The sequence below is a fragment of the Rousettus aegyptiacus genome, unplaced genomic scaffold, assembly GCF_014176215.1.
Source record: "Rousettus aegyptiacus isolate mRouAeg1 unplaced genomic scaffold, mRouAeg1.p scaffold_m13_p_4, whole genome shotgun sequence".
In the NCBI taxonomy this organism is placed as follows: Eukaryota; Metazoa; Chordata; class Mammalia; order Chiroptera; family Pteropodidae; genus Rousettus; species Rousettus aegyptiacus.
The window spans coordinates 144,629,011-144,653,075 of NW_023416307.1; the positions used below are offsets into that span (position 1 = coordinate 144,629,011).

The 24,065-nt window shown below is 43.3% G+C and overlaps 1 protein-coding gene and 1 long non-coding RNA gene across 2 annotated transcripts in view; one reads left to right on the top strand and one right to left on the bottom strand.

Annotated features, from left to right (window-relative positions):
* CMTM8 (CKLF like MARVEL transmembrane domain containing 8) overlaps window positions 1-24,065 on the top strand; it is a 72,537-nt gene that overhangs the window by 30,775 nt on the left and 17,697 nt on the right. The gene's annotated exons all lie outside the window — the stretch shown is intronic.
* On the bottom strand, window positions 5,254-23,086 carry LOC118601615. Its single transcript, XR_004950359.1, has 3 exons — window positions 22,700-23,086; window positions 19,734-21,920; window positions 5,254-5,264 (listed from the first exon to the last, which is right to left on the bottom strand). It is a non-coding gene; the product is annotated as an uncharacterized LOC118601615 (long non-coding RNA).

Here is a 24,065-nt window from a genome sequence, read left to right on the forward strand (position 1 = left end):
GTTAGTGGTGTCTGGCTTGGGCGGGTGGGGATATGGCGTTCACATGAGTGAAGAAACAGACCCTGGGGGAGAAGAGAAGTCCTCTTAGGAGAGTGTTAAGTTTAGAAGCCCATGAAGTGACAAGGTGGAGATGTCTGGGAGCACGCCTGCATGATGGATATGCAGCTTAAAAAGAAGTTGAGGTTAAAGGTGAGGATAAGGGAATTGTCCATGGAAGGAGGTGGCTGCTAGGCACAGGTTGGTCTAGGACAGCAGTTTTCAGACTTAAGCAATCACCAGAATCACCTGGAAGATCACTGAGTCACAGATCACTGGATCCCTCCCCTGGAGTTTCTGATTCAGTAGGTCTGGAGTGGAACCAAGAAATTGGCATTTCCAATGAGCTTCCAAGTGATGCTGATGCTGCTGGTCTGGGGACCACACTTTGAGAACCACTCGTGTAGGGCAAGAGTATAAATGGAGAAGGCACTGAGGGACTGCATTCAGGGAATGGGCAAAGGAAAATAAGCAACAAAGGAATCCGAGAGTGAAAGCTCTTAGAAGACAGTAGTGTTTTAGAAGGGATGGAGATGCCGAGTTAAAGCCATGCTTTTAGAAAGCTCATTTCAAAAGGAAAAGAGAAAAAATAGAGGGACGTAGGGTGTGAAGCATGTTTTCCTTGCCTGTTTTATTATTATTACTATTATTATTATTATTATTATTAGCATTAACATTAGTGTTAGCATTAGCATTATTTCAGGTTGGAAGAGTCTTAGTATCCTTTAAGGACAAATAAACAGATGAAGAGTCACATCCCTGCAGACTCTGCCCCACCGCTTGTCTCCGATCCGGCATGGGTAGATGGAAAGCTTCAGGGCAGAGGGTCCTGCTCTCAGTATCAGAAAACACAGAAGCAGCTTCATGTCTACAGGTCGTTAAGGATGTTAGTGATATTTGGTAAAGAAAAGAAAAAATAAACCTGCAGAGTAATATATTGCATTTTCTATGTAGGGAAAAACAAATGTGTAAAGTCTCCAATGATGTGTATACTTAAAAGAAAATGAATTTGCAGGAGAGCTCTGTGGCACACAGGCAGGCATTTCCACCCCACAGGTTCCCCTCCAGAGCCCTGGGCTTTTGGGTGGGGCCATAGACAGGACACTGGAGTACTGCATGGGGAGGTCCGGACTTTATCCTTGTTTGTGACCCAACCTTTCCGTGCCTCAGCTTCCTGTTCATAAAATGAGGCTAATCACAGTACCTAGCTCAGGGTCATGGTGAAAATTAAATGAGAATACATATAAAGACCTGAGAACACTGCCGGGCACATACTAAGTGCTCAAAATAAATGTAACTTGCTATTATATTTCAATGTTGGTTGATAGACCCAGTGGAGCTCAGCGAATTTTAATATATTATCCATTAGATCCCAGGGTTTAGCCTTTTTATGAAGATAAGGTCATAGCGCATTTAGGAATCAAAACTGTTGCACATTTCGGGGTCACAGCAGCCCCACCAGTTAGAGCTGCTCCTTGCGCCATATGCTGTCTACTGGGAATTTGTCAGCACAGGTCTTTAATCAATAATGACTAGACGTGAATGGCACCATCTCAGGACAGCCCCTGCCTATGGGGTTATGGCATTAGGCGGTTGGGAGGATTCATAGGTTTGCATGTTTCATGGGTAGAAACAGAGATAACTGGGTGTCCTGAGGAGTACTTGTGTCTTGGTCACATGTCCTGAGTTGCTTATCCCTAGACAAACGTCTTTAATCCAGTGCTGGCTCACAGAAATGTGTAGCAGTGAAAAGCATTGCCTGGCCTCCCTCAACTTCTCCCAGTGCTGCAGCGAGAGCAGCTGATTCGAGTTTAAACTTGGAAGGGCTCACACGTGCCTGAGATGAACACCAGTTTCTGCTTTTGCCCCCATGCCAGCCTCCTCTGTCCACAAAGTTGATCCAAACTTAGGGCATCTCGGTGTCTCATTTTTTCTCAAAGGCCAGCCCAGTGATAGCCCAGCTGTGTTTTCAGTAATGCAGCTATTCTAACCAAGCCTTTGGTCCATCAGGAAGGTCAAAGGAGGTGTTCAGATCCTACACTAGCCTTGTCTGTGTTCCCTGGGCGTTGTGATTTCCCAGGTCACGGTGGGGAATGAGAGCTTCGTAGGCAGTGCCCGTGTGCTGTGGACCTCTTTGCATTTGCAGTGGGATAGTTTGTTCACTCCCCTGGGCACCTGATAACTGTAGTCAGTCACTCTTGACTGTGCCTGGTTGGCCCTGCTTTCTGCAGAATCATTGGAAGTTCTCACAGCCAGTCTTTATTTTCCTAGCTCAATCTTTAGGAGAGAGAAAGCAAGCAAAGAACATTTCAAAATAGAAATAAAGGAAAGCAGAGTAAGAAATTCGTCCACTTCATTTTCACCATGTCGATTACATGCGTGGAAAGGAGTGATGGCATTATGGATGACTGTTTAAATTTTGTGGGGGTTTTTTCCCTCAATAACTCAAATATTTCAAGGCTAATATGTGGCTTTGAAGGAGCCATATCTGTACTCTTTTGTGGCAGAAGATTTCGGAAATGGCTTCCTTGGGAGAAAGGCCCCATCCAGCGGTGGTCGAGTAGAGGGATTTTGCTGGCACCGTTAGGCTGCAGCTTGAATTTACACTCCAGCCATGGTTTTGCTTCAAGAAGGAATATTCCTGACTTGTGGATATGCTCGCTGTCTGCTGGCGCTTTAGAAATCTCCCATGCAGTAAATAACATCTTAATAGGAGGCCTTGTCCTTGCCTGTGAGGAGTGCCGAAGGAAGAAATGAGTTTAGGAAGAATAGGTTGGACTTAAAAGTGGCCCTTCACTCCTTCTTTCCAGGGTTATTTTTCTGCAACACGAGGAAGACATCACACTGTTAGGGGCAACACTGGAACTGATAGTACATTTCCTCCTAGGAACCCCAGAATTTCCCTGCCAGGCTCATCTGTCAGTTATCCGTTATTATCAGCAGTGGGCACAGGCTTTGTTTGGATGGTGCCGGGTTCCGGGTATGCCTCTGAACCTGTAAACAAACTATTCAGGAAATAGTCTGACTTACTTTACAGGATTGGCTTGTGTCCTTATGTTATGCAAATATAAAGGATTATACATTGGTGGGGAAAAAATTATAGAAATTTAGAAATACAGAAAATTGAAAAAATTGTTGAATATCTATGCTAGTATAACTATGCTGCTTTTCATCCTGGACATCTGTAGAGCATATACTTCATGCTCTAATGATTCATAAAGATTATGATAAAGAAAATGTAAACAATCGGGCCTGTTTATCAACAGATGAATGAATAAACAGGGCTGGCATAGCCAAACGATGGGATGCCACACACTAACATGAATTACTGACGCAGCACATGGAGGAATGCCAGAAATTATGGCGAACAAGAGAAGCCAAACCCAAAACAGGATATACTGTATCAGGGGTTATCCATCCACAGTCTACGCCCAGATCCAGCCCACTACATGTTTTCTATGACCCACGAACTCAGAATGACTACTTCTTTAATGGTCGAAGAGATAATTAGAATAAGAATACTATTTTGCAATACGTAAAATGTACACAAAATTCAAATTTGCATCCACAAATAGAGTTTTATTGGAACACAGCCATGCTCGTTTGTCTGTGTCCTGCCCATGGCTGCCTCCATGCCCCTCGGGCAGAGTTGAGTGGTGGTGACAGAGACAGTGTGGCCTCCAAGCCTAAAATAATTACCGTCTGGCCCTTTATAAAAAGGTGTGCTGGCCCCTGAACTGTATGATTCTATTTATGTGAAATTCTAGGAAATACAAATTAATAAGACAGACAGCAGATCAGTAGTTGTTAGGAAGTGGCAAAGGAGCGGGGGGTTGATTGCAGAAGATCACGAGAGACTCTTGGGGGGTAATGGAAATGTCCTGTGTTTGGTTGTGGTAGTGGTTACATGGATGTATATATATATATATTTGCCATTTGTTGTATATAAATTATGCTTCAGTGAAGTTGAGGAAAAAAAAAAAAGTTGAGCTCAAATCCTCCCCAAGGTAATTCAGAGGCTAAATTTTGAGTTCCTTCCCCTTTATTCGGACGTATAAGCATTTTCCAGTTGAGATGGTAAAGCGTAACATTTTTTAATTTTTGATATACTCCTAATATATTCATTCTTCAGTGTCCGTTCCTAGGTCAGTTCTGGTGGAAGGAATTCATCACCTTGCTTAGGATGGTGCTTTCAAAATCTGCTTCCTGAATCCAAATCTCTGATTGTTCCCCATGGCACCTGGACCCCGCACCCCAGTTTCGCTTTTCAGTTGAAGAGCAGTCAGCGTGAGCACAGGCGTTCGGTCCTTTAGCCCCTCACAGTAGTCACAGAACTTTCTGCTCCCTCGCCTTGGCTGTCAGCTTACCATTGCGCCCATGTCTAGTCCAGCTCTCCCCCTTCCATCCTCTGGGCCACTCTGTTGAACCCCATCCCTTGCTGTCTGTCTGCAGCAGGGCTAACCTAGACCTCCCGGCTCTCTCCCCCAGCTCCCTGCAAACAGCCTCTTCACCCAGCTCAGCCGCTTTCCCTCCCTTATTTCAAGCTCACTCCAAAGCTGCCCCTCCTCACGCTTCCCCAGCTCAGCTCACCAACAGACGACTTCCAAGTCATTGCTTCTGTCACACCTTCCTCTCACGCTCAGTGATGTGGTTTCCTCACCTGTAAAGGGGTAACCTGCCTTATAGAATTGTTAAGATGAAATGATTTTCTGCACATAAGAAAGCTTCGTCTAGAGCCTGGCACTTGGGTAAGAACTCAGTGATGCTTACCATCATCATCGCCACCATTGCCATTTTGTTCCATGGCTGTTCCTGCCTCAGTTTTTAGGGCCAGAGGCGTTTCTATTCTTTTGCTAGCTGGCATTTTTCACTTAAAATGCCTCTTAGAATGGAGATACATTGAACATCTGGGCTACAAGCTTACTACAGTGCCGTTGGGGTTTTTTTCCCAGGTTTCTCATTGCTTTTGAGTGAGTTAGTTTCCTATTAATGCTGTAAAAAATTATGACAAACTCAGTGGCTTAAAACAACACAGATTTATTCTCTTATATTTCTAGAGGTCATGAGTCCAAAATCAGTCTCACTGGGCTAAAAGTCAAGGTACTGGCAGGGCTGTGTTCCTTCCGGAGGCTCTAGTGGAGAATTGGTTTCCTTACCTTTCGCAGGCATATTCCTTGGCTCATGGCTCCTTCCTCCACCTTCAAAGCCATCTTAAAATCTTCCGATCTCTCCCTGACTCTTACTCCCTTGCCTCCATTTTTCACTTCTAAGGATCCTTGTGGACCGTAGAGCCCACCCACTAATCCACGATAATGCCCCCATCTCAATATCTTCAATTTAATCTCATCTTCAAAATACCTTTTGCTATGTAAGGTCACATTCACAGGTTCTGGGGATTAGGTTGGGGACATCTTTTGGGGGATAGGGTGCATCATTCTTTCCAACACAATGAGTCATCCTTCTACTTCTCCCTCTTCAGTTGGTCTTTTAAAGAAGCAATTCTCAAAGTACTATGCTTCAGCCACACGTAAGTTGTTAAACATAGATTCCTCAGCACCGCCTGCCCCCTCCCTCTGCCAACCTACCCAAAGACTCTGGCCCAGTAGTTCTAGGATGGGGCCCAAGCATCTATCTGCATTTTTCACAAACTCACCAAGAGATTTGGTTGCTGCTGGTCTAAGCATCACCTTTTAAAAGGAAGATGGCTCAGTCTCAGAGGCGCCCATTCCTATATGAGGTCCTACAGGATGTATTTCCCATCTTGGAGGCCGGTACAGCGGCAGCCCCAGCCACACCTGCAAACGTAGAGCATTAACACTTTGTTCTGCATTAGCCAGTGGCCCCTCCGGAGAAAGGGGAGCGGTGTGATTCAAGTTTAAAGAAAGGGCAGTTTTGCTACTCCTTGGTTATGCCGGGGTGAGAGCAGATGCTGTGTGGGTGGGGGTACCCGGCGAGAGGCGGATGGGCTGGCAGAAGCTGAAGACGGGTTGGAATGAGTCCAGGAGGAACCAGCCTGTCACGGAGCCCTTGGCGTGAAGTCAGGTCCCACTTAGAGGGAGAGTGGGTAAGGAGGGTAAGACAGGAATGTTTTTTCTTAATATATGTTTTCTTTCTTTCCACTATCAGTAAAGAGGGTGAATGTTCTAGGGAGGGCTTTGGCAGTCCACTTGAGGCCTTACTGACAGCCTTTTACACAGATCTTGCTTTGCGTTTTAGTAAGTTAATGTTTTAGTAAGTGCTAAAAATTCCCGCCACAGCTCTCTGGTTTCTCTGTTCCAACTTCCTGACTTTGGAGGGCTGCAGTGAGCCTTCGGTCATTTGTTTAGTAGGTAAACTAAATGCTGTGTAGAAAACAAAGGCATTTTAACCACAATCCCAGTTTTCAAAACTTTCTAGTTCGGGGAAGAAAAGATGCTTCTTCCATGGGCACTGACCTTGGTGCACAAGGCAAGGTGAAGAAAGTGCTAGAACAGACCGCATCACTGGCCAGGTACTCAGAGAGGACCCCGATAGCGGAATCACTGGGATGATATGTTTGATGTGAAAGGGGTTCCATGGCTGAGTAAGTCTGGAAATACCAGGGTAGACAGTTAATTTTATTACAGTGAGGCCCTTCAGAGGCTTTAAAATACTACATGTCCAAAAGATAGCTAAAATCTAGCCTTTGCCAGACTAACATGACCATAAACCTTGTTCTCATGAAGGACCTCTGAGAATATACTTTGAAAAATGTGACTTATGGTCAATTATAACTGGAAAATAAATTTTTTAAAAAATGTGACTTATGAAGCAGGTAGGTGTCATAGTTTTTAATGGCTTGTGACGTTAGAAATTAATTCCTAAATTATCTGGAGTTGACAACCTATACTTTATTCCCTTTAAGAAGGCCAGATACCTCTCTTTTAAAAAATAAAAAAAAAAAAATGAGCTCTAATTTTGAGAAACTCCTGGCATTCCTTGAAATAACTACACATCCTCTGATAAATTACAAAAGGAAATCGCCAAAATCCAAAATTTTACTCAATACTTTGTTTGATTTCACCTTTTTTCTTGGTTGGGTCCATCTACTGATTAAGCAGAATTGATGCAGTTTGGGCCATTGTCCTTTTAAAAAAATTCCTTCGGGATTAACTCAGACTTTTCCAGATGCCCAGTGTTTACTCGTTGGGTCTTGAACCTTGACAGATGGGCAACTTTCTCAGAGCAGCTCAGAAGATGGTTGACAGAAGGCATGACAAGAATGTGACCTTTATTATTAGAAGGTTCGTGGCTCAACGTGTAGGGTCTTAGGGAGATGTGGAATCATTTGTTGAGCTCTGCTCTACCTGAATATGAAACAAAAGCTGAACATAAAGTGCCTGCTTGCGAGTTTTTTGGTTGCTTTTTCCAAGACAACAGCAGTATCAATTGAGACTCAAAGTGTATTCCAGGGCAATGATATTTGGGGGATGAGGCGGGAAGGTGAATTGAATGCCTTGATTTGAAAGCTGTTTTTTCATTGAAGTTTTTAACGACCAGTTGGTTATATGATGAGAGAACTCCTCAGAGTTAAGTTTCAGCTCTCTTTTACTAAGTCGCAGGATATATAGACTGTTATGACTTTGTTTTACTATGAGACCTTTTCCATTTATAAATATTTCAGGACTCCACATGCCGATCAAATTTCTAACTAATTGTGAACCCAGATTTGAAGGTCCGTTTGCCAGTATGGTAAATATTTTCCTAGGATAGGAAAATGCTTTTGTGTATAATTTATTTCTAGCAATGCAGGACATGCCAGTGTTTGAAAATTGAAGACCAGACTTTTATAAGAAATCTGAATATTGAGAAACAGCTTGGGATCTAAATGTATAAGTTTTCTAACCCTCCAGAGGGGGTTAGAACAGAGGGAGAGGGTGGAGTGCATCTCACACTTGCTCGTCACTAACAAGCTGTATGACCTGGGACAGGTACTCACATCCAGGCTTCTTTCCCCATCTGAACTGATGTTGGTAATAGAATTGACCTCAAGGCTGTGCAGGCATTAAGCATGTGTATACACAGGGCTCAGAGTGCTGTTTGGCCCTTAGGGCAGCTCAGTAAATGTTAGTTTATTTTTCATGTAAGTACTTAAAACATAGATTAAGCAGTAATTGTGATTACTTTTCTCAAGTAAATTCTTTACATATGACGTAGTCCATCTTACTTGAAATGGCATTTAGTGGGAAAATAAATGTGAATGTTAGATGAAAGTCTTCCTGCTAAAAGGAAAGAGGTAAGAGACGGTCATAACTTTGTCCTCGTTTTGTTTTTAAATTCACATACTTTGGGTGGGAAACTAAACATAAATGACAGTCCAACCGTTATGAAGGGCAATTTAACAATAGCCATCGTAATGACAAATGTAGGTGTTTTTTGACTCAGTAGTTCTGTGTAAATTTATCGTACAGCGAACTTGAACACATACAAAATGGTATTTGTGTGAGGTGGTTCTTTGCAGTACTGTTTACTATGGTGGGAGACCAGAAACAACCAAAAATGTCCACCAGTAGGGAACTAGCAGAGACAGTATATAGTTGGGAACACTAGTAGCTGGGTGAGAAATAAGGTGGCTCCCTAAGTTCTTAGAAGAGATCTCCACAAGCATTAAGTCAGGACAGTAAGGGGTGGGGGAGATAAGTACAATTTAGGGGATATGGAAAGAAAGCTGTGGCAAGGGAGACCCAAAAGGGGGATCCCAGTGCCAAGGAGACTTCGCCCTGGCTCAGTTTCTGAACCACGTCAGTGCATTATCCAGTTGAAGAATGGAAATAATCAGAAGGAGTTGCAGCCCCAGCCTTACTCCTTTGGTAAAGGTGCCTGCCGTGAGTTGTTGCTCTGCTAATGAGGCTGAGACCCTGGGACATTCTCTCTGCGTTTCGGTCTCAGGAATGTGTGGTTTTTTTATTTTTATTTTATTATCAGAAATTTCAAACAGTATATTAAATTCCCGTCTGCCCACCACCCAGCTTCAGTAATTATTAATTTATGGTTAGTATTGTTTCATCTACGTTTCTACCCATTCTTCCTCCAGGAGGACTTTGAAGGAAATCCTAGATGACGTATCATTTCGTCACTGAATATTTTAGTATGCAACACTAAAAATTTTCGAAAATATTTTTTGAAAATATTATATTTGAAAATAGAATTTTTTTTGAATTAAACTAAACTTCTCCCCTCCCCACATACAGATAAAATCACAGTACTGTCACACTTGAATATTTACCATGCCGGGTCATTGTTTGAAATATTAATCCTCAGTTCATACTTTCAAAGGTTTCGCCACTCATTCCTCAGTTCACCTTGCTTTTTACATGCTCTTCTGAGAGTTACTTCCAGCATTTCCTGCACGTTAAGTTTGTCCTTCTCAGATGAACAGTCTAGTGACTTCCAGCCTCTGAACATGTAGCTAACGTTATTACAAGCATCAATTTTTTCACTCGTCCGTTTCCCACTCACCGTATAGGCTAATAATGGTAAAAGGTAACAGAATATTCTGATATTTGTGCACACTAGCTCTGCTGTGAAGGCAGACATGGCAGAGCTATTAAAAAGCCCTTGAGAGAAAACCACCCTTGGTAGAAACATTGCTTTGTCAGCTGATATCAGGATGCTTAGTACAAAAGGAATTTGAAAATCAGTAACTTGCAAAAATTGAACTTGGAAGTTGAGGCCCATGTGTATTTCCTTATATAGGTAATCTGTGCTCTGGGCAGCTTTGCAGGAGGGGTAATTCCAGGGAAAATTTCTACTCCTTCTGACTAGAGAGCCTGTGACTCTGTTACCTAAAAATCTAAGCTGACCCCAAACAGGGCCACCCCCTCAGATTGCCGAGCGGGTGTCCCTTGTCCCTCTGAAATAGGATTAGATTTAAGAGGAATGGAAATGTATGCCCACACAAAAACCCGTACGTGAAGGTTCATAGCAGCAGATTCATAATAGCCAAGAAGTAGAAGCAACTTGACTGTCCATCCTCCGATGAGTAGACAAACGCAATGTGGCACATCATACCATGGATTATTATTCAGCCATGAAAAAGGATACGTGCTGTGGAAACGTGCTGCAGCGTGGATGAACCTTGACAACATTACGCTAAGTGAAGGCAGCCAGACTCAAAGGGCTGCATGTCGTATGACTGCATTTATACGAAATGGCCACAATAAGGAACTGTGGAGAGGGCACACTGGTGGTGGCTTAGGGCCGAGGGTGGTGATCCTGGGCGTAATGGGGAGTGACTGACTGTTAACGTAGGTTAGTCGTTTCTTTAGGGTGACGAAAACGTTCTAAAATTGTGGTGATGATTGCACGACTCGGTGAATGCACTAAAATCCATTGTGCCGTATGCTTTAAGTGGGTGAATTTCACAGTGTGTAAATTATATTTCAATAAAGCTGCTTTTTTTTTTTAAAAAAAAAAACAGGATTTGATTAAATTACAGTGCCTCGTGACATACCTGAATCTTTTCTTGGCATTCGTTCTTGTTTTTGTGCCTGGGGTTGGGGTGCAGTGCAGCCACGGGGTGGGGGGTGGGCAAGGTAAGATGAATGAGGAAGGGGATGTTGTTTCCTTTCATCTTTGAAACTTCTGTAAACTTGGCTCCTCTCCCCCAGAAGTTGCTTGGAAAACAGTAGTGACTTTATTTGACCCCATTATCTTATTTTACTTCCAATTCTTTATTTGGGATTATTACAGTTATTTCTTTAGCAGATAATAGCTTCCTTCCTTCCTTCTCTACCACCCCCAACTTATTGTAAAGCATCCTTTTCGGGGGGGCAACGGTCAATGACTTTCCTTTTCTGGAGTTTTCCTGTGTCGGAAATTGCTTTGGTCTTCAAAAAACAGCACTGGTATCTGCTAAAGACAGGCCTTTTTATTTATATGATCCAATAAGAAGACAGGTTTTAAAAACAACACTCAGGTCAGAGGTGTATTTTCTTGCTAGTGAAAGAACCATACCCGTATTGTTTCCCGGGGACACGTGGCACTATTAAAACAACATTGGGGACCTGCGTGAGGCTTGGGTCATATTCCAGCTTGTTCACTTAAAAAGCTGCTGAAAATAGAAAATCATAGTGGGAAGAAGGGGAAAAACATAGTTAGCAAAAGTGCTCATGCGGTGAGTGTCCATGCATGCGAGCTGACTCCTCGGGGCCCCCCACGGAACCTGGGGAGAAAGGAGAGGCAAGCCTGACTTCTCCCGTGGGACGTTATGGTGAAGGGGAGCGTGCCCCCCTTGGGCAGCCGGGGGCACCACAGTATCCCAAGCCACATTTGATATGAAGGGAAATTGCGGCTATAATCTGCCACGTAAGGAGCTGGCCAGCTGTGTCCCGGGGGGCCACATCTGGCCTGCTGCCTGTTTTCTTTGGAAATTCTTGTTCAAACACAGCTTTGTCCGTTTGTTTAGGTATTGGCCGCTTTCGGGCCTAAACTGCAGAGATGAGTTATTGCATCTATCTGCCCTGCAAAGCCTAAAATATTTACTATCTGGCACTTTACAGAAAAAGTTTGCTGACTTCAGTGCTGAATGATGAAATTCCCTTCCCATGAGGGTCCTAGAAAGAAGCCTTTATTTGTGGTACTTGGAACTTGGGGGGAAAAACCACAGGTCTCAGAGCTCTACAACTGAGGGTTCAAGAACCCAAGTTCGCATGCAGTTCAATGCAGATTATTCTGACATGGCGCATTAGCTCTGCATTAATCAGATGCTGTGGGTTTTTTTTTTTTTTTCTTCCTTTTCTCCTTGGAGTAGTCAGGAAGGCAATTATTTGGTCATTTTTCAAATATTCTATAGTGGTATGTTAATCACTTATTAGAAGCATTTGGAATCAATGAAAAGCTGGCACGAAACTATCTACATTTTGCTTCTAAAGGAAGGAGCTATATGATACCAAGTTTAATACTTTCCCCATGAGGATTTTAACCTCCTGATGGAACGGTAACTCAGGTAGCTTCTGGCTGGGCCACTTTTAATGCTGCCCTGGTCTGAGATGCCTGTTGAGTTCTTTGCTCACAGTGTTTCTAGGAATTGTCAGTCCCTCTATGTACGTACAGTGGCAGTGGGCACAGCCACCTTCACTTATGTGACATTTCCTCCCCACCCTGCCCCAGCCATGGCTGTAGGTGGTGGTCCAGGGGTGAGCACCTGACCCATGCTGGACAAGTCTAGTCGTTCCCCAGGAATTTAAATTTGAGACTGAGTTGCTATAGACTCTTCCTAAGTGTCCAGAGCTTTAACAGTGACAACATGGGTGGCCTTTTCCTTCCACGTGGCTGGAACACAGAGAAATCCAGAGGTGGGGACATCAGGGGGGGCTCCTCGTGTTCCCCACATCATTTGGGTAGATGTTGATTCCTACTTCTCCAAAGCATATGTTTTAGGGACTAGGTGGGATCAGACCTCATGGAGTATTTCATGGGCTCTCATCATAGACCTTGGCCGAGGTGCCAACCTGGGGGCCTGACCTTTCCTATTAGCAGGGAGGCAGTGAGGTCCAGCACAGCAGTTGCCAAGTGGCCCAGGGATGCTGATGCCAAGGGAGAGGAAATTCAGATGGTTTAGTCAGAAGACTGGCTTGGGGGGAGTCCTCCCGCCTGCACATCTAGCGGCTTTTGAGCTCCTGGTGCCATCCCAGGGAGGCAGGTGTGGGGACAGCCGAGTGGCTCTGTGGGCCTGTTCTCGTCATTTTCCACTTGCCATCTGTCTTTTGGGCTTCCTGTCCCCAGTTAGCTTCCTTGAGATGCATTCATGGGTTTCAGGGAGGAATGAACAGCAGCGAAACAACCGTTTCCAGGTTTTCCCTGACTGTCTCCATCTCTATCTTACAAGCATGTGTTACTTTATATATTAAAAAATTGTATTTTTAAATTACTAGCAGCGTTGACAGACTTTGACTCTCAAACTTGGTAACTTTTACCCAAAATGTAACCATATGGCTTTCACTCCTAATAGTTCTTTCACAAAAATGGTTCTCTCCTGTTGTTCCTGTACCAGAGACCAAGTCATCATAAGCTTTCTTTGACCCAAGGGACTCTCAAGAGCTGTGTGACAAAGCATCCTTCCTGCTCAAGCTTGCTGGGTACAGTGCCTGTTAGTCAGAGAGTCTGAAATGTAACTTCTCTTTCTGGCTTTCTGAGCATAACTCAGAAGAGATGCTCAAAGATCTTGTGACGGAGCACAGCTTTTAGAGGTGAGATCAGATGCAGATCCTACTCTACCTGTCGCCGGCTTTGGGCAGATTGCCAAATTTGCCTCTGTTTCCCCCTTTTTAAAAGGTGGGAAAATTTGCTAACATTGTTAAGTTTTCACAGAGGTTGTTGGAGGTACCTACGAAGTCTCCAGCCCATGATATGGCCTCAAGAAACGCTAGCTGTTTCCTTTTTCCTTCCCAGTAAGATGATGCAAGCCAAGGCCAAGTTACTAACAGCCCTGCAAAAATTTGGGGGGAAGCAAGCAGTGAATGGTTTTGAAATTGGTTAAGTAGATTTGGGGGATTTCTGGTAAACTTTGACTGGGATATGTTAGCCCAGTGTTTCCACAGCTAATCAAGTCGACCGAACTTTATTTTTCCATTGGGACCCTTGTGTCATTTTTATGTAGTTCACAGTGATCAGACCCTTAATTCCGCCAGTGGTTCGCAACAGGACCCAATGCGCCATTCGCTTAAGAGCAATAAAGCGTGGGGTTGGGAGTCTGGCTGTGAATCGGTTTGTTTATAACGTGAACACATTTTCCCAGTCTGGGAGCCGTCCTTGGTGAGTTCTGAAAACCTGCTTTCATCCACAGGTGATTTCAAGTTATCCCCTGGAAAAAAAAGTTCTCTGGATCTCTCCTTCCAAAAGAGAATGTGGGCTTGTTGTTAATAATATACAGATACATATGTATATGTATCTACACCAATTTGCTAAAATTCCCGCCTTCGGTATGAAAGCCGCCAGTTACATTGTTCCCCCCCTCCCCGCCCTGCCATCTGCAGGTTCACTTTCTGTGGTTTCAGTTACCTGTGGTCATTTGGGGTCTGCAGTTATTAAATGGGAAATTCCAGAAATAAACAATTCGTAAGTTTTAAATTGTGTACCGCTCTGAGTAGCATCATGAAATCTCATGTTGTCCGGCTCTGCCCCACCTGGGATGTGAACCATCCCTTCGTCCAGCCTGTTAGTTACCTAGTAGCCATCTTGGTTAACAAATCCCCTCTTGTTGTTTCACAGTGCTTGTGTTCAAGTGACTCTTCTTTTACTTAATAACCGGCCCCAAAGCCATTCATGTAACTTTTATTACAGTATACTGTTATAATTGTTCTATTTTATCATGTTATTGTTGTTGACCTCTTACTGGCCCTAACTGAGAAATAAAACTGTATCATAGGTATATATGTATAGGGAAAAAACATAGTCTATGTAGGGTTCGGTACTGTTCTCGGTTTCAGGTATTCACTGGGGTTTTGGAACATATCCCCGCAGATAAGGGGGGACCACTGGAATCATCTCAGGCTTGTTGTGGGATGTCCTTCTCTTACATGAACCTGTGCCATGCCTCTCGGAGAGGGGTGAGGAAGGTAGCGGACTGTCTCATTTTCCTCATTTAGGAAATTATTACTGTAAAACTCATTTAAGGGAAAAGGAGGCTGGGGTCTCCTGACATCATCTTTCTCAGGAAAGAACTTGGTTAACTATTCAAAATTTCGGCTCAATTGCCAGCAGCATCTTACCCAGTTTTCTTGGGAGCACTGATTTATGACTGTCTCCAGTGAATCATTACATGCCTATTTAAATTGTGAAAGAGACCAACGGGTGCTAAAGAGGGGGGAGTTTTTATAATAGAGATGCATTGTTATTGGCAGGCTTAAAAAAGCTTCCATGATGATCTTTTCTTCTGAGGAAAGGTCATGCTGTGCTACAAATATTATTCTGCTTCTAGAGTAGGAGGGGAACTTGTTTTTTTTTTTTTTTAACCCACCATGGAAGGGAAATGTCACAGTAAGTGTCTAAATTAATGAGTCTTGTTTCTCTGTAAGCCTGGTCTTATCAAGTTTTCAACCAGAATATCCCAAACTTCTGAGAGTGAACTTACTCAGGGACCTGTCCAGGTAAAAAAATAAATTTGGGGAGCGGGGGGACATTTTATGTTTTATTTTTTAAATTTATGAGCCGTCTTTTCCTCTACAATATTTCTGGTTTTGATTTTCAATGAAAAGAGACTGACTGAGTCTGCTCAGGCTGCTGTAACAGAAACCATCCACTGAATGGCTTATAAACAACAGATACTTATTTCTCACAGTACCAAAGCTGGGATTCCAAGATCAAGGTGCCGGCAGATTCACTGCCTAGTGAGGGCAGTGAATCCCTCATAGACAGCCATCTTCTTGCTGTGACCTCACATAGTAGAAGGGGAAGGGGAGCTTCCTGGGAACTCTTTTATAAGGGTCCTATTCCCATTTGTGAGAATTCCACCCTTGTAACCAAATCACCTCCCAAAGACCCACCTCCAGATACTGTCACACTGGGAACTAGGTTTCAGGATATGAATTTTGGAGGGATGTAAACATTTAGTCTATAACAGGTACTTTATCTGCTGTCGTACTTCTTCCCTATCTCACCCCCAAATCTTTTGATAAAGTTGATGCTAAGATAATGTAGCTTCCCATATTCTATCACACTGCTAGGTCCTCCCCAAGATTAGTCATGCACTGTACAATATTCCTTCTCACGAGTTGATAGTCACAAGGAAATCCCAAGGGGCCAGTGCCTGACCGAAATTCCAGACGGAGCATTCGAAGCCACCACGCAGAGGAATGTTACTTTCCTAGGAGCAGTGGTAGTTAATGGCATCGACCAGGATGGAGGACTTAACAGGACCCGTGAAATAAGCCAGCTGGAGACATCTGGCTTTGAACCTTCCTCAGGAATGCGGGTCTGCTCCCAAGATGCAGAGGCAGGCGGGAGAGGTGTAGAGGCCAGCCTGGCAGCCTGCACTCTGCCCATCCACTGGCCTTCCAGGTAACATTACACTGAAACAGATCTTCCTGATGACTAGCCCATGGTCAGCTACGTGACTGGTTCTCTCCCTACAACCATTGTCAAAGGAGATCTTGACAAAGAAGAACCAACTCTGAAACACTGATGCCAGAAATACCTGTTTCAGAAAATGCCTTTTCTTCTGTCACACCTGCCCAGTGAATAAAATCCGAACTTACCCTGCCATTTCAAGCTTCCCACAATGTGGCCTCAACTACCCTCTCCCCCAACATTTTCGCTGCCATCCCAAGTGTTGCCAGCCTTCTGGCCTTTTGCCCACATCGTTAAAGCAGGCAGGTGCCAGGCCTCAGTGTCACCCCTCCCTGGAAAGTAGCTATTACTAATGAGGCCATTAGTCCTCTCGAGCACCCAGAGTCATTTACTGCTCCTCCTGAGTGAAACTCTCAGCATCTCTCAAAATGAGGGCACTTCCTTGGCCCTTATCCTTGGCTGTGCCGTAGGGTTATTTTCTATTTGTCTTATCTCCCTGGCCACACTAGGCATTCTTCAAGGGAAAGAGCTCTGTCATCTTTCTTGTATGCATCAGCCTTGTGCACAGCTGTCTGCTTGGTTGTCCTGGTGTCCAGTAACCTTAGTGACCCTCATTCAGCTGCCAAATGAATGAAAAAATGGAGTTTTACACAGATGTGCTATAAATAAATGCACTCCAGGAAAACTAGAGTTTACATGGAAACTAAATTGGAAAGTAATTATTCTCCCAAACAAGATTTTATGCATCCTCTTGTGAAAAGCACTTCTCTAAGGCTTTTAAAATAAATTTTGATTTGTAGCAACTTGATAACATCTTTTAGGGGGGGAAAAAAAGCTCAAAATGTTGGGGCTCCCCTATATTTAAAAACATAGCTGTCAATGCATTTAAAAAAGATATTAAAAGGAAAATATTGATGACTGTTATGATTAAAAATAAAACATACTCTTATAATTCATTAATGAAATAATGTCACAATTATACTGTTCTTATAATTAAAAACGAAGTTATCAAACTTCTGTAAGTTGTTGGGATGCCAAGGCTGAACCTGTCAAATTGCTACCCTGAGATACTGTGACAAAATAATTGGGGCTCACTTTGAGTCACAGCCCCAGCAGATAAAACCAGGCCAGTATGTCATTAGGACAATGTGTTGGCCAAAAGACTCAACTGTCACAGATGCGGTATGAGCGATTACTCCCTTCGCAGTGGTGGTTCTGCCTGGCTTCTCTCAGCAGAGCTAAGGCTTGTCTGAGCTGCTGAATGTTGGTTGGAGTATGAAGCACATGAAATGGGCTTCGTGGGCTCGAGCTTCAGTCCACTTCAGCGTGAATCTGGGGTCGGCATGCTTGGAGATAATGCCTCAGTTAAGTATCGCGCTGTTCTCCACCTTGAGAATCCAGGCCATTCGGGCCTCGCCTCCTCGGTGTGTCCCCTGCTCAGCCCTCGACTAATCAGTTTCTCATTGGAATCCCCTTTCGAAGCCGTGTGAGCCACAGAAGATGTAATTTTGTCATCTCTGGTTGCTTATGGATGGTAGTGTTTAGGTAAACCATTTGTCTGAATCTGAAAAACCACTGGCTTATTTTAGAATTCATTATATGCCAAGGGGAATTTTATTTTTAAGGAGCTTTCTAACTTTGATTGGTTGATTGCCTGAAAGTTTTGGTTTTCCCTCCTAGAATGAAGTTTGAATTTGAGTCACCTAAGCAAAATTACCAAAATGATCCCACTGCATTTTTCTTAGTTGTAAAATACCAGATTCGGCACATGAGGATTTTTTGGAGGGCAACCGGAGGGTTCTGGTCTGAACTACCAAATCGTATTAGCTGTGCTGCAGTCTCTCCTAGTCCTTGATGTGGGGAGAAATTTAATTTTTATATGGCAGATAAAGAAGACTGAAGTGTGGACTGTATTGACGGGGGAAACGGCCTGGACACTCTTCAGTAATATGGCAAATCGGCCTCTTCTTCATGTAGATTTTTTTTTATGGAGGTAATAGGTGAACCTTTAATCAGTGAACATTATGACCCATAAATAAATAAAGATATATATATATATATTATACATGTACATGTGTATGTGTATACACACATACACACACACACACACACACACACACACATACCCGTGTGCTAAAAGGTGATCCTCACCATCAAGACAGCAACACTTCATTGGCTTTTTTAAAAAATCAACACGATTGACAAAGCCTTAGCTAGACTAAGAAAAAACTAAAATTAACAAATCAGAAATGAAAGATGAAACTTCACAACTAATGCCATAGAAATAAAAAAGATTACAAAAGACTAAACAATTATGTGTCAACAAGTTGGACAACCTAGAAGAAATGAATAAATTTCTAGAAACATTCGACCTACCAAGCTTGAAGCATGAAGAAATAAAAAATCTGAACAGACCCATAACTAGTAAGGAGATTAATCAAAATCCTCCCAAGAAGGAAAACCTCAGGACAAGATGGCTTCACTGGGGAATATTACCAAACATTTAAAAGAAAAATTAACACCAATTCTTCTCAAACTTTTCCCAAATATGGAAGAGGACGTAACACTTTCAAACTAATTCTATGAGGCCAGCGTTACCCTGATATCAAAATGGGGCAAAGGTAATATAAGAAAACTATGGACCAACATCCCTGATAAACATAGATGCAAAAATTATCAACAAAATAATAGCAAACTCAATTCACTAAAACATTAAAAGGATTAAACATCATGACCAAGTGAGATTTGTTCCTGGAATGCAAGGATGGTTCAATATATGAAAGTCCATTGATATAAGACAACACATTAACATAATGGGCAAAAACTGCACAACCATCTCAATTGATGGAAGAAAAACATTTGACAAAATTCAGCACCCTTTCATGATAAAACAACAACAAGAACACTTAACCAACTGGGAATAAAAGGAAATTACTTCAACACAATAAAGGCCATGTATGAAAAGCCCACAGCTACCTGTATATGCAATGATGAAAAATTGAAAGTTTTCTCTGTGGGATCAGGAACAAGTCAAGGATGTCTACTCTCGGCATTTCTATTAAAAACAGTACTGGAAATCTTAGCCAGAGCAATCAGGCAAGAAAAATAAAAGTCATTCAGATAGGAAATGAAGAAAAATTATCTCTGTTCACAGATGACATGATCTTGTATGTAGAAAACCTTAAATAATCCACACGCACGCACACACACACACACACAAATCTGATAGAATAAATGAATTCAGCAAAATTGCAGGATACAAAATCCACATGCAAAAAAATCAGTTGCATTTTTATATGCTAATAGTGGACAATCGGAAAAGGAAGTTAAGAAACAATCACATGTACAATAACATCAAAATAAATAAAATACTTAGGAGTAAACCTAAGCAAGGAAGCAATAGATTTGTACAATGAAAACTGTAAAACACTTCTGAAAGGAATTTTAAAAGACAAATAAATGGAAAGACATTCTGTGTTCATGGATTGGAAGACTTAATATTGTTAAAATGCCCATACTACCCAAAGCAATCTACAGATTCAATGCAGTCCTTCAAAATACCAAAGGCACATTTTGCAGAAACAGAAAAATCCATTCTAAAATTCACATGGAATTTCTAAGGATTCCGAACATCCAAAACAATCTTGAGAAAGAAAAGTAAAACTGGAGACCTCACACTTCATAATTTCAAAACATATCACAAAGCATCAGTAGTCAAAACAGTATGGTACTGGCATAAAGATAGATGTCAAGCAGAGTACGTTGCACCAGTTATCAACCCCAGGGTTGCAGAACACTGTGCACCAGTCACCAGTTCTAGGGGAGAACTCCAGACACTTCTGCCCATTGCTTCTTGGTATCGAAGTTGCTGAGGAAAACACAACACAGTAAAGCATCACTAGGTGGAATAACACTTTTACCCACATAGAGAAGAGACAGCAAGGTCAGCTTCAATAGTGGACATCAATCCCTCATGGCCAGCAGGTCTCCGTGACAGCCAATGCAGGACGGTTGGTCTGTCAGGCCCTTTCTTGTACCATAGCAGGAAGACCCCAACTGCTTTCCGTGGAGTCTGAAATACTGAAAGCTGGGAGTGTGCTGGAGGGCCATCGATGTACATGCTTAAGCAGAACAAAGGAACACTCATTATACCTGATACAGGGAGTGATATTGCCACACAAGGTGATAAGCTCCACACAGGCCATGCGGACTCTTTATCTCTTGGTAATGAGGTGTTCCAGACCCAAAGTCCATTCTTATGTGGCTAAGTGGGGACCAAAAGACTGCATGCAAGAAACTGCTTTTCCCAACAGCAAACATGTAGACCAATGAAACAGAGTAGAGAGCCCAGAAATAAACTCTTGTGTATATAGTCAAATGATTTCAACAAAGATGTCAGGGCTACACGACTGGAAAAGGACAGTCTCTTCCATAAATGGTGGCGTGAAAATTAGATATCTACGTGCAAAAGAATGAAGTTGGACCCTTACCTTACACCATAAACAAAAACTAACTCGAAGTGGATTAAAGATTCCAACATAAGACCTGGACTATAAAACTCCTAAAAGAAAGCACAGAGGAAAAGTTTCACAACATTGGATTTGTCGATGATTTCTTGGGTATGACACCCGAAGCAAAGACAGCAAAGGACAGAATAAACAAATGCAACTACATTAAACGTTAAACATCCGCACAGCGAAGGAAACAGTCAACAGAGAAAAGGCAGCCTATGCAATGGGAGAAGGTATTTGCAAATCAAATATCTGATAAAGGGTTAATATCCAGACTACATAAAGAACTCTTGCAACTCAACAATCCCAAAATCCAGTTTAAAAATGGTCAAAGGACTTGAATAGACATTTGTCCAAAGAAGATAAACATATGGCCAGAAAGCATATGAAAAGATGCTCAACATAACTAATCATAAGGACCATTCTGGCATTTGGGGTCAGGTGCAATAGCTGACAATTGGTAGGACCCTGGCGAGGTGTACATCTCCCATCAGAAGCAGACCAGCTTGCTGGGGGAAAAGTCTGCATGAAAATGTAGAGGCCAGGCTCACCTTAATTCAAGGCTTGACATTCCTGAACTTGTTTCTAGGAGGCAGATGGTTACCTTTCTCCATATCTGCAGCTGTGACTTCACAGACCACAGCCATTGGACCCCGCTGAGCCTGGTCCAGTTGGTGCTGCTGGGGCAAAGGCTAATTGGGTAGAGCAGATGTGTTGAAGGTTGCCTGTTCTCAGGTGTTTTCTGGATTGACTATTATGATTTATGCCCTCCTCCTAAGTTTCCTTCTGTTTAAAACAAAAAGACCCAATGACCCAGAACATACATAATTAATAATGGGATGTAGATTCCTAAGAGGCAGGCACGTCTGCCAGGGCCCTTTCAATTCGGTGGAAGCAAGCAGACCTATGTGCATGCAGGCCGTGGGGTGACAACTCTCGAAGATGAAGCAGTCTTATTTCCTGCACCCAAAGGCAGTTTAATATCCAGGAAGGGACAGACTCCAGAAGGCAACAGCCCAGACAGAGCTAGAGAGAACTCCCTCCTCGAGTTCAGTGATTCTCTACAGGAGGGTTTGGCTTTTCACACTCAGTAGCTGCGGGGCAAGCACTCAGCGTCTTTGGCAGAAGGAAGCATTTCATAATCTTCCTTTTTTGATTTTTATTTCAGTTCTTTTGAAATTGACATTAAAGAGTGGCTGTGTGACTTTTGATATTACACTGTTTACCACAGTGTTGGAATCTTTTGGTCTGATCTTCCCACTTGGTGCCTAAAGGTAGGAGGACAGAGGCGGAGCTGTCCCAGGTAGAAGGAAGCAGGTTCATCTGTGAGCAGTCCCCACAGGCGACCTGTGATAAAGTAGAATCAGCACAAATCAAGGCTTGTGCACGTGAGATTTTTCTTTGACCTCAAACGGAGCCATAGACCTGTGGGCAGTGCTGGGAGGTTCTGTAGCAGATAGGAGTCTTCGGACGTGGCTGTGAGCTGTGGCCCCATGAGCTTTGTAGAATATGCCTTTGAACATGGCCTTTCACTGCTCTGAGCCTCAGTTTGTCTAAGTGGGGATTGTGATGTCTACATCATATGGCTATTATGTGGCTAAATGAGAGTGATGTAACTAGTAATGTCTTAGACAAACACTCACGGTGGTGCTTAGAGGCAAGACAGTTATTGTCACTATGGGATCAAGTTCTCTCTCCCATGACGAAGTGGAAGACAGACACTTTTATAGCGACTGAGGCCTGCGCTCTTTCCTTTCTCATCTTCATTCCTTTTGGTTCTTTCCTAGAAGACTTTCATCTCTCTTTTGTTCTTAAAATATATCCTTTTTCCTTCTCCCCTTTGCCATTTATACCTCCACCCTTCACCAAAACAGAAGGAAACCAGCACTCAAATAAATTTGCTGAAAGAAGCAAGTAGGTCTAGGAGCCAGGTTGGTATCTCACCGCAAAGGGCCCCACCCAGAGGCAGCCTCGGGCTGTAACCAAATCCAGTCCCTTCACCCTAGGAGTGTTGTTACCACACGGTTTGTTCTCTTTTCTTGAAGACTCTAAGCTATTGGGCTAGGACTGGCTGCTGCTTTGCTAATTGGTGACCCAGAACCATGAAGCAAATGTTATTTACTTACCCATGGAGAATATTGAGATGATGTGTGTTCTTTGTTAGGCCCGAGAAGATGTTCGATCAGGTCATTGTCATCTGAGATCTCTCTTAAGTCTCTGGTGCACAGGGGCACCGGGCAGTGAGGAGGGAAGGAAGGTGGAGCTTCTCAAACAGTGCTTGTGAAAACAGGATGCCGGGCCCTTTCCCCAGGGACACAGAATCAGCAGAGCTGGGTGGGCCTATGAGTGCATTTCTAACAGGCTTCTGGGGGTGCTGCTCCTGCTCCCCTGGTGACCACACACATGGGAAGCAGGCTCCAGGGCAGAGGTTGGCAAATGGTAGCTCAGTAGCCAAATCCAGCCTGCCACCTGTTTTTGTAAACACAGTTTTAGCGGAAGAGTTATTCCCATTCATTTGCATATTGTCTGTGGCTGCTTTCATGCTACAATAGCAGAATTGAGTAGTTGTGACAGAGACCAAATGGCCCTCAAAGCTGAAAATATTTACTATTTGGCCCTTTACAAAGTGTGCCAACGCAGTGGTTCTAATTATGGGCACCAGCTCCCTCTTCCTTTCACTGGCTGAGTCCTCTAAGACCCGTACCGCCAAGTTGCCAGCTGTGCTAAGCATTAAATCATGTTTCCTGGAAGAGAAAGAAAAAAAAAAATGTGAGACTAGTAGTCACTGCTGTTCACCTAGATCTTTGCAGATCACAAAACACCTTCGCACTTTGCAGTAACCTAGATGGTGCCGTACCCATCTTATGGAGGTGCAAACAAGGCCCGGAGGTACATCACTTACCTGTGCTCACACAGCAAGTTAGTGACAAATCTAGGTCTTCTGTCCTTTCTACATACCACAGTGCATCTTAGTAGATGAGCCCAAATTGGATGGAGCTTGGCATGTTAGTCATCTATTACTGTGTAACAAAGCACCCCCAAAGTTAGCTTAAAACAGCAGTAAACATGTATTATCACTCACAGTTTCTGTGCATTAGTAATTCAAGATCCACTTGGCAGGGCAGTTCTGGCACAGGTGTTTTCCTGATGCTCAATCACATGTCATCTGGGGCTGCAGTCATTTAAGGCTTGACTGGGGCTGGCGGATTCACTTCCAAGGTGGCCACTCACCTGGCTGGCAAGTTGGTGCTGCCTGTTGATGGGAGGCCTCAGTTCCTCTCCGTGTGGGCCTCTCCACCAGACTGCTTGAGTGTCTGCACAACATGACCTCTAATTCCCTAAAGCACATGATCTGAGATCGAGACAGCAAGGAGGAAGCCAGATCTTTTTTATGACACAGCCCCCGAGTCACACAGCGTCATTTTGCTACACTCCGTCCATCAGAACCAGGTCACGACATTCAGGAGGCATGTCAAAGAGTTTGTAGTCAGA